At 35.8% G+C, this 5,875-nt stretch overlaps 1 long non-coding RNA gene across 1 annotated transcript; it reads left to right on the forward strand.

Annotated features, from left to right (window-relative positions):
* The first annotated feature begins 821 nt into the window (after positions 1 to 821).
* Positions 822 to 4,928, forward strand: LOC109198608 (uncharacterized). Its single transcript, XR_002059330.2, has 4 exons — positions 822 to 1,076; positions 2,728 to 2,758; positions 3,724 to 3,755; positions 4,873 to 4,928. It is a non-coding gene; the product is annotated as an uncharacterized LOC109198608 (long non-coding RNA).
* The last annotated feature ends 947 nt before the right edge of the window (positions 4,929 to 5,875 follow it).

The raw sequence follows: 5,875 nt of genomic DNA on the forward strand, positions 1-5,875 counted from the left end.
TCATGTCTATTTAAGCGTTATTTATGACAGTATGTTTGCACTAAGCACCGCAGCAATTTCCTAATGTTGTAAACCTGCTCAACATTTGGCAATAAAACCCTTTCTGATTCTGCTCAATCATAGTATTTGTTCTAAATCATTGTTATTATGCTATATTGTAGTATTTCTGCTAAATCATAGTATTTCTACTATATTATATTTTTCTTTCTAAATATAGCATTTCTGCTATATACCGGTAATTGTATTTCTGCTATGTTATAATATTTGTGCAAAACCAGAGTATTTGTGCTAAAACATAGTATTTCTACTAAATGTAGTATTTCTGGGTAATCATAGTATTTCTATATATTTGTGGCAGGTCCCCAGGGAGTCAATCCTCTGTGAGAACTGTAATATTCAAATTTACATATCAGGGCCTCCATGGCTTCCCAACCAGCCAATCATATCTGAGGGCTGAGACATACAAATTGCATATTGAGGCCTCCATGGCTTCCCAGCCAGCTGAGGGCAAGTCAAAGCAGTTTTTGCTTCACCTCTACTCAGTTATGGTCCATTACAAGTCAAATATCTTCAATAATTCCAAAAATTGTCAACACTTGAAGATTCCCCCATCTCTTCTGAACAAAACGGTGTAAGAATTAAGAATGACCGTTCTAGCCCTTACGGTTAGGAAATTATGGTCATTTGTTTGAGGGGAATCCTTACTGGATAAGGTTTATATATACATATATATATATAAATATATTGTCTTTAAAACATCTTTGCAGACTGTCCTGGACTGGTTGTTTTTTTGTTTTTTTTTTAGGTCTGGTGAACTCTATCACCAGCTATTTGGTGTTGGTGTTCAGGAGAAGAGCCTTCTAATAATATTTATTCAACTTATAGAATTAAAGTTCTGCTAGTTTTTTTCTGTAGGAAATAAATATTGTATAAAATATTTAAAATTACCTACATTTTTGATGTTTACAATGCCCATTGTGTGTAATACTGGAATTTCCTACTACCCGTGAACGCCTCATCTTTTACCTGACTGCCGGACATCCGCCTTTCCGCACACTTCGTTGAGTCCGCTCTCGGTGAGTGCTGCGCCTCTGCTTCTCCTCTCCTCTCCTAAATGTCTATACTCTGTTTGCGCGATTTAACAAGTTCTTGTTAGTGATTTATAAAGCCAGCCGAGGTATAACTCATGTTAAAGTAACACAATGGTTGCTTTTTAGTGAAAAATTGTCATTTTTGTATGTAAAAGCAGTGTTTGATGAGCTAACGCTAACAACCCAATGCTAACGACTAGCGTTCTTATGAGCCCAGTGTAAAATGAAGATAATTCATTTGACTGTAAACCACGGTTATTGTGTTGTTTTATTAATTACATTTGGTGTGTTCGTGTTTTTCAGTCTGTTAAATAAGGTGCAGTTAGTTCTCTTCACAAATCAGTTGGTTAAAACAGCCTCATTCTTTATGCTGTAAAGTTTTTAACGAACCGCCATCTTAGATTCAGTTTCAGCTGTTGGCAAGATCAAAGGAGCCATTTTACCGCCTCTGATCGAACACGGGAGAAAAAGAGTCACGTTTGTCCAGGTCTTGTGGGTTAATTAAGAGAAAGGAGGGGGGGAGAAACTGAGGATTAAACATAGGCTATGTCCCCACATACATGGGTATTTTTGAAAACTGAGACTTTCCGTTTTCGTTTTAAAAAACAATCCCATCCACACGTAAATGCAGAAATGAAGGAAAACTCTGCTAGGAACATGCCAACGCAACAGGTGGCATATATTCCTAACCGTGTAGAAATGTTGGCCAATCAGAAGTCTAGAAGCCTCGGTGGGAAATAGCAAACAAAGATGGGGCATAAAAGCAGAACCGAGTCATATGTGTGGGGGGACAGTAACTGTGTGTGTATATGTAAGCATTTAAACACTGCAGAGAGTACAATTAACAGTAACCGTATTGTAGAAATGCATTTCACCGAAACAATAACGTGGCGCACAGTGTGACGTCAAAAAAGGCACACATCTTTGACGCTGCGTTTTCTCCGTTTTCTCCGTTTTTCTCGTCCACACATAAATGCAAAAACGGAGTTTTCGAAAATATCCTGGCAAGCGTGTTTAGAAATCTCCGTTTTCAGTCACCGAAAACGCCGTTTAAGTGTGGACGAAAGGTGCAAACGCATAGAAAATCTCCATTTTCAAAAGTACCTGTGTACATGTGTACATAGCTCAAGAATAATAAGAACTCCTAAACAGGAGACTTTAATTTTTAAGAACTGTTTAACAAAGGCTTGTTTGTGCCAACCTAAATCTGCAGCACAGTTTAAATTCTCACTTTGTGGAAAATTAATGAAATAAACAACAGCCCACCTTCACATAAATAAAATATGGCAGTATATTATTATTAGAATGGTACATAGATATTTATTTTAAAACTACAGCATATTTAATGATACTATGTGCAGTTGATAATATTTTAGGAAGTAGAATTTGAATGCAGACCACCTCAAATATTAAAGCCTTAAAAATATATCGTGCAGTTTTTCATGTATGAGTGTTATTGCAATCTTAAATGAGATGTAGACCAAAGAAAACAGAGGAGAGTTGTTGTTGTTTGTATTCCAGCTGCAGTAAACAAAGAAGTTTAGTGAATCTTTTTGACAACAGAGAGTGATGCAGTATTGATGCTGATTTGAGTTTTCTGATCCTGTATTTTTGTTTTTTGTCTTTTGTTACACAGAGTGAAATAAAGCTTGGTTTTGCCTGTGCTGGTAAGTAAACAGTGATTGTAACTGAAGCAATATGAAATTGGGATTGTGTAACATGTTTAACAATTTATATACAATAGTTTGGCTTTTTGTGATATCTTGCCATTTGCTCATGGGCAAAAACACATTTAGGATTTATAAACAGTAAAGCCCCCCCACTAGAACTCTGAGTGTCCCTAAAAATGTCCCTGAAGTTTAATAGGCCATTTATGTCTAATTTTAATTTTAAAGGCTTATCAAAGCATTTCTGTAGTAATTATTGTTTTTATTACACATGTTAAGGCCATTTGAGACTGTGCAATTAAATTTTGCCCTCTTTAGACTAAAGTGAGTTCATTTTGTCTGAGGTACAGTGCTGGGAAAAGTCTTTCTTCCTTGCAGATTTATTTTGTTCATGCTTTTTTGTCACATGTTTCAAATCATCTAACAGGGATGATATGAATAAATACAAAAAAGCATTTTTAAAGTGATGATTTCACGTATGAAGCAGAGAAAACCAAACCAGAGCTATCTGTTCTAATGTGAGAACATGCTGGTCTCTAATACCCAGCTGTGGAAGCCCTGATAGCAAGAACTACCATCAAGCATTTATAGTATCAAATATCATTTGTGATTGTTGCATGCTTTGAAACTGTGATGTTATCATTTGATCAAGTGTGCAGTGCGAGCAAATCATTGCTTGTGGTATCTGCTGTGTTTTGTAATAGTACCAAAGTATTAGAGCTTATGTTAATGAGACATTTCTGTGGCTTATTGCAGATTGATAAAACGACACATCACCTTAATAAAGACGGAAATCTTTAATAAGGTGCAGAAAGAGAAGATGGGGTGTTTATAGTAAAGCTGTTGTAAACAAAGAATTTAACTGATTTTTTTTTATTTTTTTTTTCACTACAGATTGTGATGCAGTATTGACTCTGATGCTGATTTCAGTTGTCTGATTCTGTATTTTTGTTCTTTTGTTACAGAGTGAAACAGAACTTCGGTTTTGCCTTTGCTGGTAAGTAAGCAGCAATTGTAACTGCAGCAATATGAAATTGTCACTGTGTAACATGTTTAGCAACTTACCTAACATAGTTTGGTTTTTGTGACATTACCATTTACTGATGGGCAAAACCAAATGGTCAGAATTTATACCTTGTAGCAGCAAGGCCCCACACATGACCTCTGACTGTCCCTGAAGCTTAATAGGCCATTTGTGTCTGATTTTTATGTTTCAACACGAACAACTGTTTTTATACAGTTGTTCGTGTTGTCCGTTTGTTTGTGGATTTACGTAGCAGACACAACTATGAACGCATTTTAGGTGAGTTAGTGTAAGTGGTAGCTTAAACACTTAAGAGCACCACAGTTGTTGATTTATATCTTCACTCATATTCTGCTTATGTATTACATTAAAGTCAGACCACTATAGAAGTATTTTTGCCTGAGTGAATAGAAGTGGTAGGTTAAACATTTAAGCAATAATAAAAAACTCAGAGAACCAGAGTTGTGAGTAGGCAATGTTGTGTATGTTAAAGCCGGTGTGTAATTTATATACACTAAGTTTAAATCAGTTTCTTAATAATTTGCTTGATACAGTGTGTTTGAAAATTATATATAAAAGGGAAATATTGCAAAATACAAAAAGATTCCTGCCAACAGGTACAATGGAAGGACTTTTTATTATAATTTTTGTAATTGCAAAAATGGTGTGCCACTGTTGTTACTATGACATGTCAAAATTTACATGTATTTTAGGATTTACATATTCAGATCAGAACTAAACCTGATGAGGTTTTCCGTTGATTCTAACAGTTGTGGTTTTTCCACACTTTATTAAGCACTGACTTGTGATAGAAAATGATGGAGCTAAAAAGCCATAATCTGTACCAACAAATATTGGTGCCTCTTCTTTGCACTTCTGTAGTATGCATGCCTTTATTACACATGTTATCGCCATATGAGACTCTGTAACTAAAGTTTGTCCTCTTCAGACTACAGTGAGTTCATAAAGGCTTGAAGAAATTGAGGATTTGACTAGTTATTTCATCTCACAGTAAATTGGATTGTGTGTGAAGAGGTTCAACAGTGTAAGTCATTAAACAGTGATCTGATGTGTTGTTTCCTTTCTCTAGGATACTGATTGGTCGTCGCAAGTCTGGTAAGTAAAGGTTTTGTCTGCGGTACAGTGCTGAGAAAGGTCTTTCTTCCTTGCAGATTTATTTGTTTATGCTTTTTTCACATGTTTCAAATCATCTAACAAGGATGACCTGGATAAATACAAAAAGCAGTTTTAAAGTGATGATTTCATTTTTGAACCAGAACAACCTGGTCTAATGTAAAAACATGTTGGTCTCTAATACCCAGCTGTGGATGCCCTGATAGCAACAATTACCATCAAGCATTTACAATAACTGGTAATGACTGGTTTACATCACTGGTTGATTTTGGTCCACTATAATTTCAGAATTGTCTTAATTAGATCCAAACAGGACAGGCAAAAAAAGAAAAAAAAGTCTTAATTAAGGCCCAATATAGGGTTTTCAAGTCATACCAAGTATCTTAATTTCATTAAAGTCCAGACTGATTAGTTTATACCAAAAGTTTGTTTTATTCATTCAATTGGACTTGCTTGTGTGCTTCAGATCCTAAGTGTGATTAAACTTAAGCCCAGGACCTGATGAGTTGATGGTCTTGAAGGTCCTAAAGTAGTAAAGGAACTCTGGGACATCACAGTAACAGCACCATGTTTGACTTTAATGCTGGTGTTTTTCTCTCACTATAGATGATTCAGTTTAGTGCAGTTAGTCAGCACAGCTCTTGGTTATCATCGAGATATTATTAGGCAACTTGTTTTGCCTGTTCAGCTACAACATCTGGGAGGTTTTTGTTTTCTGGGGTCTCCAAATCCTTAGAAATCTCTTTGTAAACCTTTACAGAACTATATCTGTTTGTTTCACATTAGAGCAGCTCATGACTAGCAGTTTAGGGACAATTAAATATTCACATAGGGCAGGGGTCTCAAACTCCACTTTTCAAGGGCCAGTGTCCTGAAGCTTTTCCATGTGTCCCTGTTACAAAACACCTGAATAACATTTGTAGGTCATTAGTAAGAGTATAGAATTTCACTGTATGCTG

Source organism: Oreochromis niloticus, unplaced genomic scaffold (genome assembly GCF_001858045.2).
Source record: "Oreochromis niloticus isolate F11D_XX unplaced genomic scaffold, O_niloticus_UMD_NMBU tig00003643_pilon, whole genome shotgun sequence".
Classification (NCBI taxonomy): Eukaryota; Metazoa; Chordata; class Actinopteri; order Cichliformes; family Cichlidae; genus Oreochromis; species Oreochromis niloticus.